Here is a 13,943-nt window from a genome sequence, read left to right on the forward strand (position 1 = left end):
GGGATGATATTGTGGGTCACAAATCCCATCGTGGTTTTTCCTCTTTGAGGTTTTCCACATATAATTATGTTTGTTATGGTATTCATTTATGTGATTTGCTTATTGGTTTCTTTACTTCTTTCAATTCTTTATGTACCGGTATACCAGTTGGTGTATGCATGTTTTAATAAAAATAAAATTGATCATTCTAGTAGAACACTGATTCACCCCCCCCTTCTCAGTGTTCTTGCATTCCAACATTCTAATCTGTGGATACTGGTTTGAGAAGAATGGTTTATTTTCTCAGTCAGTGGATGATGTAATTATTATTACAAGTTAATTAACTAAAGATGTGAATAGCAAGCCAACCCTCACAAAGGTAAAATTTCACTTTCCAGAAACTTTCTAATTTAATATTTTTGAGATCTAAGTTGAATAGTTGATTCTAAATGTTCATGTTATATGTGGGGGTAAATGCAACTCCCATGAGGGTAGAGCCCAGTATATAGTTTCAAAGGAAGGCAGATGAATATCACAACACACAGAAGCAAGAGGTTGGTTTATGACCTAAAGATATATTATTTAATTTAATTTGATTTAAATAATAACTCATTTAATATCTATATATATATATAGATATAAAGATGAAATAGTTACATATGAGCGAAATAATATTCAAGTAAAATAAAAAATAAAATCATTCTAATATGATTAAAATTAATTATTATAAACACTATAAAAGGGAAAGAGAAATAATCTACCTAAAGAAATCATTAAATGGGCAAACGAGGTGGTTGGCCCCCAAGTTTTTCTACATAACATTACATATCTATGAAGATAAAATGGTTTCACCAAAAAGAGGAGCTACACCGAAAAGAAATTTGTAAAGGCATTTTAATTTGTTCAATTCCAACAAGAATTGGTTATCGGCATAGCTAGGTTCATCTACACAACAAAAAATTGTTTCTCCAAAATGGGATGTTACACCGAAAAGAAATTCAGGATGCCCTAATTAGGTTGCATGAGGAGATGTGCATATGGAATAAATTTGGAAGCATGGACGAAGCAAGTAAACTGTTATGCAGTGTGCCTCAAAGAAATAACCTCATAAGAAATGATTGCTGATATATATATATGCCAAATGTGGAAGCTGCTAAAAATGTCTCATAGCAAATGCATCTCATGGAATGTAACTGATTGCGAGATATGCACAAAACAATGTTGTGCAATCAAAGCGGTTTGAATATCTAAAGGGAAACTGCTCTTCACTTTGGTCAGAGATTGAAAAAATAGTTGCAGGCTTTGAGGATGATTTGACTTCAAGTAGTGGAAGAAAGAGTAGAAATGTGTGGGCACAACCTTCTAATAGTACTGATACCAATGGAAGAAGAGTAATATTAAAAATGAATTATCTTCACTTAGAGTAAAATGTGTGGTCTAGTTAAGTAAATATGAAAGTTGGAAGTATTGGTAAAATAGAAAGATTAATTATTCAAGAAAACTTACCATAAGAAATAGGGGATTTTTCCAACAAAAATTATTTTACAAATAATATCATCATGGGATATACATTATCTACGGGAGTACCATTAGATAATTTAAACCTTAATAATTGATTAAAAGGTTAATTTATATATTTTTAGGTCAAAGTAGCTAAATGATTTTTTAATGGATGTGACAGTCTAAAGCGCTCCCTTACATTTATAAAAGGGAAATTAGGACCGTGTTGCTTCCTCAAAGGGTTTACACTATAAAAGGCAAAAACCTGTAATACCCTAAAAATGGTCATCTAAACAATGGAACCTATTGGAACACTAAAATTTTCAAATGTTAGAGTTCCGTATTCAGTCAAAAGGAAAAAATTTCCATGCGATTGCGTATATCGCCTATGATTATCCCTCAGGAAATTATGATGCAATCAAAACTTGAGGTAAGTATGTTTTACACAAATTTGAATCTTGAGGTGCGCGCTCTCAAGCCCTAATTCTTTTGCCTCAAAGTAGGATGCCTTTTAAATTTGCTTATATTCAAGTATTTCAATTTTAATATTCAATATGTCTTTTGAATAAATCCAAATGCAATATACGATATTTTAAAGACATGATGGATATTCCATTCGTGCAGGAATATTTCAATGAGCAGATCGTGTTATGAAATGGTTATATCTAACCTAGTACAAAATGTTGAAGCCATATGCATTCATGAAAGCCTTTTATTTTATATTATATAAATTTTTCCTGCCTCAATATATTAAGTTTGATGTCTTGATTTATAGGTCATTTCCCTTTAGGTTGATACCATAATGTTATAATATATTCATTAAATATTTTGTGTTATAAAAGGTTAAATGATATTTTACAAAATTAATACATCTTTCAGTGTGGTTGGTGCAGGGGTAGGAGATGTTTCAACTATATGCTAATGGCTTTCAAAATTTTATAAACTATTTAAAATATGAGAGCATCTTTCAGAGAAATAATTTAAATCTTTTGAATAAAAGACTTTGAACATTATAAAGAAAAATAGGATAAGTCTTATAGCATAAGGCATTAATTTTTTAATCATTTAAACAAATGATTATAAAACATGTTGAAGAAAAGAAATGCGAAGTGGAGCCCGATGGGTTTCACCCATCGGGTATCGGTGTAGGCATTTTCAAATCTTCCCGATCCCCCGATAAGGTGTAGGCATTTTATCAGCAGAGGTTTTTAAGGAATGTATACTAAATGTGGGAACATAGAGGATGCACGTAGTATATGTGATGAATTGCCTCATCGTGATGTGATGATCATGGGATATGCCATTTATGGTTTTGACACGGAGGCCCTTAAAATTTTTGATCGGATGAAGCAGTATGGTATCGACCCATATCATATCATTTTTGTTGGTGTTATGTCCACATGCTGCCATGCAGGTCTAGTAGACAAAGGATGGCATTTTTTCAAATCCATAAGGGATTGTTATCAAATCACACCTACAATGCGGATTTATGGCTGCATGGTTGATTTTCTTGGCCATGCTGGGACATCTTCTACCAATATACCTTTGGAAAGGAAATCTCTTGGATCTCCATCAACTAACTACCGGGAGAATGATATGCTAAGGTCAAAAGTGGATAACACTCATCCTGTCCAACCTGTGCTTGTGAAATAGTGTCACTAGAATAAGAAAAGAAGAATCAGATACAGTGCAAGCTGAACCTCGTGTCCTCGCAAACCATCTGGGTTGAAATAGACATAGCTATTGCACCCCGTTCAAAGGATAAGGAAGTAGTTCCATACATCCTTCACCAAGTGGAGCAATGAAAAGGTGTAGCCATCTCAAGATGAAGCCAGAGACTGGGAATGATACTAAACTAAACTAAGCTACCTTACTTGCCGACTGAGAATGGTTCGCTGATAATGAGAATGATTAACCAAGCAGGCCATATCTCCCTCGCTCAAGCAATATATATCTCAATAGATAGAAGAACTAAAATATAGATTAACCTTTCTTATAGAGGAGAATGATAGACTGAAGGAGAACAAGCTTTGGAAGATATATCTAAGTAGATACAAATTATTATGGATTCATCTCCCCATGAAAGGCTTAAAATTGATCAAGGAGTGGAGCGAGCAATGGCCATAATTAGTGAAAAAGAAAGAGTGATCGATACCCTTCAAAAATGACTGCAACATGCTCAAATTTTAGCTCGTAACATAGAGGGAAAACTATTATCCATACAAGAGAGCTACTGAAACAACCCTAACCCTATCGGGTTTCAGGGTGACTAAAAACTCATTTCCTCGATATCCCGATGGAGTGGCTATTCGGATAAATCTTTGCAAAGTGTAAGCTTATAGGCATCAGAACTTTGCGAGGAATAGAAAAGGGCTATTCTGACCCTCGATGAAGATAAGAACGCCTGCGGGAATATCGGTGAAAACTATACCGATAAAGTAACAATAGAAATAATAACTCATTGGGCATCAGTATGTCTTTGAATGTAAAAACACTCTCAAATCTTTAATATCCTTATTTGAATGTTTACTCAAGAAGTTTCCATTTACTTTTGGAGTTTTATGTTAATATCATATTTTATTAGAAACATTTTACCCTAATTGTGTGCAAAGATCATATGTCTCTTTAGGGGGAAAATATTTTTATCTGCATGGGGAAAATATAATCAATGATTTAATTAAATATATCCCTATGAAATAGGAACATATGACCTATCAAGCTATTTGATTTTCTTTTGTTTTGTGCAGGATACTATAGGCTAAAATTATATTTCTTGGGTGCATATTAACAGGAAGTATCCCTTACTCAAGAAATTTAATTTGATGATTTTCAGGAGCACCTTGCTAAAAGAAATCTTGTTTACAACATTTGATACGATAATAATAGTTTTCAATATTATCCTTTGAAATTACCTTTTGAGAAGTTATAAAGGGATATATTTTATCACAAAGGAAGTTATATTTTATAAGTGCTTTTACCATGGTCAATTCTTTAATTTGATGACCTAATAAATTTTAGTATTTTGATATTATCATTTGATTATTTATATTTTTCACCCTAAGTGAATAAAATGGAACATGTATATATTAGGGTTGATTTTATGCAAGATCAAAGCATGATTATTATTATTTTGGAGAAAATGTATTTTTACCATAAGTAAAATGATGAAAAGCATTTATTTATTTAAGTGATCCTTCCATATGCATTTTATTTGACCCTAAGTTTATAAATCGAATATATTTATTAGGGTATATTATTTATATCATGTAATTAATGATTTGATTGGTATTTGCAAGGGTATGTTCATGTGATGAAATATTTCCAACCTAATTCAAGTGCCCTTAAAGGTGAATAAGTATTCTTATAATTTGATTGGAAGTCTTCTCTGTGGATGTTATTTTCAAAGGGAAGTATATTTTTACAGATATCATTACCTTATGTTCTTATTGCAACACAAGATGAAGCTTATATATCTTTTTTACCCTAAATGAGTTATTTGAATATTTATATTAGGGTAAAGTGTTATTTTATGTAATGGATGTTATGTTTGATAAATATTTTCTTAAAATATAAATGCTTTGGTTTTATTGAATTATTTTGAACAAGTATTTATATAAGTATTGTGGACTTTTCAAATTAAAACCTAATTGAATGAAATATATTTAATCAAGGGGTTTGATTAAATCCATCTTATGTGCAGGAGATATTAAAGAAGTGTTATCAAAGAGGAGATTGAGAAGAGGATTATTAAATTTTTTATTTAGTATGTATTTTAGGGTTCTTATTTGTAATCATTTATTAAACCAAAGGGTGTGTCCTTTGGGAAGCAAACTGTATGTAGCTTCCTTCTGTAAATGGAAGGGTGTTTCCTTTCATTCGTATCAATTGGCTCACATATTTATATGGAGTCAATTTTAATTGTAAAAGGGATTTTTTTCATAGAACATCATGTTGCTATAAGGACTGAAAGTCATTTGTACTAGGGAAGTCTATAGGAAGAAGAAGTATCATTTTGTGTGAGCAATTGGTAATGGAGTATCTACAAGTGTAGCTTATGTATGCAATCATTTCCTGAAGGTTAATATAAAAGGTTCATTGTTTCTTTTCCAAATATTGTGCACACTTTTGTGTTGATGATTATCTTTGTCATTTTGATAAATCTATGTATAGATTTGCTATGATGTGAATCATATGTTATTGCATTAAGTGAAGGATTAAGTTCTTATTATTTGTGTAACACATACTAAACCTTCATAGTTGATGAGAAATTGTCTCTTGAGTTGATAAGATATTTTTTCCACAAAGTGTCATATATATCCCTAGATAGAGGCACTGGTCTGTTGTTGATTTTTCAAGGTTTTGATCTGTATGCATTCAAGGTCCTTGATAGAAAAACATTCTTCCCAAATCATATATGAACTAATCTATGCATATGTCTTTTAGGTCCTGAAAGAAATCTCATTTTCAATATACATTCACAATCATTTCTTTTGAAGGGCATTTATTTAAAGCACATAATAAATCATAATTGCAGACAACAATTTGCCAGTTTGTAATTTTTTTAAAGGCTTAAATCCACTTTAAATATTCTCTTTTGTGCTTGAGAGTGTGAGGTACACCTACCTAGGTTTAGTGGACCCTAAAGTGTAAAGGGATTTAGTCTTAGACTATACCTGTTCGTTGGCCAAAGCTGATTGGACTGCTTGAGGATTTGGCAAATCTGTGGTTTTGGGTACCAACAGATTGGCGACTCTACTGGGGAGTTGTCATACATAAGTTTTCAGAATGTTTGGTAGTTTGTTTTGGACTCTGCTGAAGGGAGGATCCCAGAAGATCAGTTAAGTTGGTAATATTTTCCTCTTAGGAGGTGGCGACTCTACCTAATAAATTTTGTTTCAATTGGTGACTCTACTAGGGGAAGAGACCTAGAGGGAGATGAAAAATTTCTGTTGTGAAATTTTTTCAAAGAAAGCCTTTTATTCTAGATGGCATCAGGCCATTGGATCTCAGTGGTTTTCAATGTATTCCAAACAAGTTGTTCCCTAAGCTTTCACAACTTGTACCAAAATTCCATGGGGAATATGATGAATTAGTTATTGATCATTTGGATGTATTTTATACATTTGTAAAGGAATATGAGGTTTATGCAGAAGATTATGTGATGAAACTATTTGTCAGGACTTTGAAGGACAATGCAAGAGAAGCTTATGAATCACTCCCTACACATAGCATCTCATCATGGGGGGAGTTGGAGAAATGGTTCCTTGATGTGTTTTATGATGTAGGAAGTATGAGCTATGAGCCAAAGGAGGAAAAACAATACATAATAGAAGCAAAAGTCTATATGTCTCCTTTGGATGAATTTCTGGACATAGAAAAATAGGAAGATAAATCTATGACACAATTATTTATGAGGATGTTCAATATATACACCAAAATACCTTCAAACATCAAGCCCCCATTTTCAAGAAAAATGCATGAATTGGGGATTTATCATGATCCTTAGGTAAGGTTTTTACTTGAGATTTTATATGTAAACATGTTAGAAGAAGAATCTGATGTTAAAGAAGAAATTATTGATTTAAGTAGGGAAGAATCCATATGTGTAGGTACAAACATAAATAAAAAAAGAGGAAACATTACTCGGTCCAGAAGAAATTTCATATTTATTAGATAAAGAATATAAAAGATATGTTTAGAAGAATGATCCAATTTTTTTTCAGAATAAGTGGACTAATGGATTGGGGCACATTCAAGGTCTATTTGATGAAGAAAATGATGATTCCCAAGAAAATAATACATCAAGGGAATACATACACAGTGAGGAGTGTAATAAGAAATGTGTCTTTGAAAATCCTTCTAAAATTTGTTTAAATCCTCAGTACCATGAAACTCCACATGAATGTGAGGAAATGATTTTTTGTGAATCATTTCTTCGTCCCTCTTGTGAAATCATTGACTATCCAAGAAGTGAAAGAAAAATGGATTTACATTCAGTATACAGACATGAAGAAACATCAGAAAATAGCAATTATGAAGATATTGTTCCTATCAATGTGATAGATAGCAATTATCAGGAGAATACTTGCAATAAAGGTATGCAGTATGATATTTTTTTGAGTAATGAACCAAAAGAGGGTTTGCAAAAAAATATGCATACATATTATATGTTTTCAAGCCCATTATTTGAAAGATATAAGGGAAATATACCCCTAAATAGCTTTTCAGAAAAATCATATAACACAACATTAGGAAAAGATGTTACATACAGAGAGAATAATAAAATAGTTTTACATGACTTTTATGAAAGTGATATATGTTTGGAAACCTTGTCAAAAAAGAAAGAAAAAAGTATTTCCAAAGATGATAAAAAATTATCAGGACCACTATGTAATAAAATTACGGGAGAAAAAAATAATATGTGGTAATATGATTAAAGAGGATAAGATACTCCTGCAAAGTATTCCTAAGAATGGTATATGCCCAAATTTGATATACAAAGAAAATAAAATATGTAGGGAACATGGGGATGTAATGATAATTGAAAAAATACAATGTGGTACAAAAGGTAATTATGAAAATATTGGGGAGCTCAATGTGTATATTATGATCCGAGAGATAAGTATCTCAAAAGGTTATGATGAATATTCATCAACTATTTTTTACCCAAGGAATATTATGCAGTCTGAAAATGAGTTATACAGTGAAAGGGGTATTCAAAACTATGATCACACTCAGGTACAGATTACATATAACAAAGGTGATTTGACTTTTTTAAAAGAGGAGGTATCTGATAAAATATTAAGGCTTCCAAAGGAATGTAGAGTTAAAACGCAGTATAAGTACAGGATTAAAGATCATAAAGAGAACGGATATGAATGTAATCATTTATATTCAAAACAACTAATATTTCCAGGACATTTATGTGAGAAATACTATGATAAAAAGAATACAATGAAATATATAGATATTGGGGCAAGTGAGAATTATAGTGTTTATAGATGGTTCAGATTGTTCAATAATCGAAATCAGGTATTTGACAGAGGGAAGAGAAAATGTTAATTTATGGGGGCCTAGGGCAACCTGAGATTTAGATGATGATTTATAGAAGGGGATGGATGTTGTGGTCTACTCCCCAGAAAGAGCCACTGTTGGAACCCTAAAATTTTTAAATGTTAGAGTTCTATATTCAGTCAGAAGGAAAAATTTTCCATGCGATTGCATATATCACCTATGATTAGCCCTCCGGAACTTATGATGCAATCAAAACTTGACGTAAGTATGTTTTACACAAATTTGAATCTTGAGGTGTGTGCTCTCAATCCCTAATTCTTTTGCCTCAAAGTAGGATGCCTTTTAAATTTGCTTATATTCAAGTATTTCAATTTTAATATTCAATATGTCTTTTGAATAAATCCAAATGCAATATATGATATTTTAAAGACATAATGGATAGTCCATTTGTGCAAGAATATTTCAATGAGCAGATCATGTTACGAAATGGTTAATTTCTAACCTAGTACAAAATGTTGAATCCATATGCATTCATGAAAGCCTTTTATTTTATATTATCCAAATTTTTCCTGCCTCAATATATTAAGTTTAACGTCTTGATTTATAGGTCATTTCCCTTTAGGTTGATACCATAATGTTATAATATATTCATTAAATATTTTTTGTTTTATAAAAGGTTAAATGATATTTTGCAAAATTAATACATCTTTGAGTGTGGTTGGTGCAGGGGTAGTAAATGTTTCAACTATATGCTAATGGCTTTCAAAATTTTATAAATGATTTAAAATATGAGAGCATCTTTTGGAGAAATAATTTAAATCTTTTGAATAAAAGACTTTGAATATTACAAAGCAAAATAGGAGAAGTCTTATAGCATAAGGCATTAATCTTTTAATCATTTAAACAAATGATTATAAAATGTGTGGAAGAAAAGAAATGTGAAGTGGAAACCAATGGGTTTCACCCATTGGGTATCGGTGTAGGCATTTTTAAATCTTCCCGATCCCCCGATAAGGTGTAGGCATTTTATCAACAAAGGTTTTTAAGGCATGTATGCTAAATGTGGGAACATAGAAGATGCATGCAATATATGTAACGAATTGCCTCATCATGATGTGATGATCATGGGATATGCCATTTATGGTTTTGACATGGAGGCCCTTAAAATTTTTGATCAGATGAAGCAGTATGGCATCGACCCATATCATATCACTTTTGTTGGTGTTCTATCCGCACGTTGTCATGCAGGTCTAGTAGACAAAGGATGGCATTTTTTCAAATGCACAAGGGATTGTTATCAGATCACACCTACAATGCAGATTTACGGTTGCATGGTTGATTTTCTTGGCCGTGCTGGGACATCTTTTGCCAATATACCTTTGGAAAGGAAATCTCTTGGATCTCCATCAACTAACTACCGGGAGAATGATATGCTAAGGTCAGAAGTGGATAACACTCATCCCATCCAACCTGTGCTCATGAAATGGTGTCACTGAAATAAGAAAAGAAGAATCAGAAATAGTGCAAGTTGAACCTTGTGTCCTCGCACAGCGTCCAGGTTGAAATAGACATAGTTCTCGCACCCCGTTCAAAGGATAAGGATGTAGTTCCATACCTCCTTCACCAAGCGGAGCAATGAAAAGGTGTAGCCATCTAAAGGTGTAGCCAGAGACTGGGAATGATACTAAAATGAACTAAGCTACCTTACCTGCCGATCGAGAATGATTTTCTCATAATGAGAATGATTAACTAGGCAGGCCATATCTCCCTCGCTCAAGAAATATATATCTCAATAGATAGAAGAACTAAAATATAGATTAACCTTTCTTATAGAGGAGAATGACAAATTGAAGGAGAAAAAACTTTGGAAGATACATCTGAGTAGATAGAAAGTATTATGGATTCATCTCCCCATGAAAAGCTTAAAATTGATCAAGGAGTGGAGCGAGCAATGGCCATAATTTGTGAAAAAGAAAGAGTGATTGATATCCTTCAAAAATGACTGCAACATGCTCAAATTTTAGCTCGTATTATAGAGGGAAAAATATTATCCATACAAGAGAGCTACTAAAACAACCCTAACCCTATCGGGTATCGGGGTGACTAAAAACTCATTTCCCTGATATCTCGATGGAGTGGCTATTCCAATAAATATTTGCAAAGTGTAAGCATATAGGCATCAAGACTTCGAGAGGAATAGAAAAGGGCTATTCCAACCCCCGATGAAGATGAGAACGCCTGTAGGAATATTGGTGAAAACTATACCGATAAAGTAACAATAGAAATAATAACTCTTCGGGCATCGGTATGACTAAAAGCATGCTATCCTGATTAGAGAAATCTCCCCGATGGATAAAGCAAGCGTGAAGGTATGGATTTTTTATTTTTGTTTGCAAAAAGGTAATGTATTTTATTCTTTGTTTTTGATTTATTAAGTTAAAAGGTAAAATTAATTTCAAGAGGTTATTATGGCAAATTTCTTGTTACTTTGGAAATTATTCAAGTGAACGTAAAAACACTCTCAAATCTTTAATATCCTTATTTGAATGTTTACTCAAGAAGTTTTTATTTACTTTTGGAGTTTTATGTTAATATCATATTTTATTAGAAACATCTTACCCTAATTGTGTGCAAAGATCATATGTCTCTTTAGGGGGAAAATATTTTTATCTGCATGGGGAAAATATTATCAATGATTTTATTAAATATATCCCTATGAAATAGGAACATATGACCTATCAAGCTATTTTATTTTCTTATGAAAGAGGAAAATTATATTTCTTGGGTGCATATTAACACGAAGTATCCCTTACTCAAGAAATTTAATTTAATGTTTTGATATTATAATTTGATGATTTTGAGGAGCACCTTGGTAAAACAAATCTTGTTTACAACATTTGATACGATAATAGTTTTCAATATTATCCTTTGAAATTACCTTTTGAGAAGTTATAAAGGGATATATTTTATCACAAAGGAAGTTATATTTTATGAGTGCTTTTACCGTGGTCAATTCTTTAATTTGATGACCTAATAAATTTTAGCATTTTGATATTATCATTTGATTATTTATATTTTTCACCCTAAGTGAATAAAATGGAACATGTATATATTAGGGTTGATTTTATGCAAGATCAAAGCATGATTATTATTATTTTGGAGAAAATGTATTTTTACCATAAGTAAAATGATGAAAAGCATTTATTTATTTAAGTGATCCTTCCATATGCATTTTATTTTCCCTAAGTTTATAAATTGAATATATTTATTAGGTTATATTATTTATATCATGTACTTAATGATCTGATTGGTATTTGCAAGGGTATGTTCACGTGATGAAATATTTCCAACCTAATTCAAGTGCCCTATAAGGTGAATAAGTATTCTTATAATTTGATTGGAAGTCTTCTTTGCGGGTGTTATTTTCAAAGGGAAGTATATTTTTACAGATATCATTACCTCATGTTCTTATTGGAACACAAGATGAAGCTTATATATGTTTTTTACCCTAAATGAGTTATTTGAATATTTTTATTAGGGTAAAGTGTTATTTTATGTAATGGATGTTATGTTTGATAAATATTTTCTTAAAATATAAATGCTTTGGTTTTATTGAATTATTTTGAACAAGTATTTAAGTATTGTGGACTTTTCAAATTGAAACCTAATTGAATGAATTATATTTAATTAAGGGGTTTGATTAAGTCCATCTTATGTGTAGGAGATATTAAAGAAGTGTTATCAAAGCGGAGATTGAGAAGAGCATTATTAAAGTTTTTATTTAGTATGTATTTTAGGGTTCTTATTTGTAATCATTTATTAAACCAAAGGGTGTGTCCTTTGGGAAGCAAACTATATGTAGCTTCCTTTTGTAAATGGAAGCGTGTTTCCTTTCATTCATATCAATTGGCTCACATATTTATATGGAGTCAATTTTAATTGTAAAAGGAATTTTTTTCATAGAACATCATGTTGTTGTAAGGACTAAAAGTCATTTGTACTAGGGAAGTCTATAGGAAGAAGAAGTATCATTTTGTGTGAGCAATTTGTAATGGAGTATCTGTAAGTGTAGCTTATGTATGCAATCATTTCCTGAAGGTTAATATACAAGGTTCATTGTTTCTTTTCCAAATATTGTGTACACTTTTGTGTTGATGATTATCTTTGTCCTTTTGATAAATCTGTGTATAGATTTTCTATGATGTGAATCACATGTTGTTGCATTAAGTGAAGGATTGAGGTCTTATTGTTTGTGCAACACATACTAAACCTTCATAGTTGATGAGAAATTGTCTCTTGAGTTGATAAGATATTTTTTCCACAAAGTGTCATATATATCCCTAGATAGAAGCACTGGTATGTTGTTGATTTTTCAAGGTTTTGATCTGTATGCATTCAAGGTCCTTGACAGAAAAAAATTCTTTCCAAATCCTATATGAACTGATCTATGCATATGTCTTTTAGGTCCTAAAAGCAATCTCATTTCCAATATACATTCACAATCATTTCTTTTGAAGGGCGTTTATTTAAAGCACATAATAAAGCATAATTGCAGACAACAATTTGCAAGTTTGTAATTTGCTAAAAGGCTTAAATCCACTTTAAATAATCTTTTTTGTTCTTGAGAGTGTTAGGTAAACTCGCCTAGGTTTAGTGGAGCCTAAAGTGCAGAGGGATTTAGTCTTTGACTATCTCTATTCGTTGGCCAAGGCTGATTGGACTGCTTGAGGATTTGGCAAATCTTTGGGTTTTCCAATCTATGGTTTTGGGCACCAACAGAACCCTAATCTCGACTACATCACCAAGGTCCTAATCAAAGGCAATTAAATCAATTTTGAGCACCTAATTAATTAATTCCTAAATCATCAAAGTCACATGGAAAATTAATCTTTTCAGTTAAATAAATCATCAAAATCTCTTTAATTAATTATCCTATTTATTTAATTAAATATCCTAGCATATTTAATTAATAAATACATTTACCATTAAATCATCAAAAAGGAATTAATTTGAAAAAAAGGAATTAATTATCAAAAAGGAATTATTTTGAAAAAATGAATTAATTTAAGATAACTTGAAAAAGAAAATTCAAAAAAGGAGTAAAATTGAATAAAAGGGAATCAATCAAAGAAAGCTTGCTTTAAGAAAGGAAAATGGAATAAATCAGTTTTTCTGATTTTATCTCAATTTTAGCTCAATCTTATCTCCTTCAAATCTGAAGAAATCAGCCAATCACATCAAATCACCTGGATTGTGCTACTTCTAGGAGAATCTTGACCGCTCATCAACAATCAATCTCGACCGTAACTTTCTCTCTAGATTTTTTATAAATTCAGGCTCTCATCTCTCAATCAAGGGTTCTAGAGATTTTATTGTTATCATGTTGATTTTTCTCTAGAGTCATTGAGAATATTGCATCTTATCTTATTTCATATTAGCTTAATCACGTT

The sequence above is a fragment of the Cryptomeria japonica genome, chromosome 2, assembly GCF_030272615.1.
Source record: "Cryptomeria japonica chromosome 2, Sugi_1.0, whole genome shotgun sequence".
NCBI classification, from domain to species: domain Eukaryota; kingdom Viridiplantae; phylum Streptophyta; class Pinopsida; order Cupressales; family Cupressaceae; genus Cryptomeria; species Cryptomeria japonica.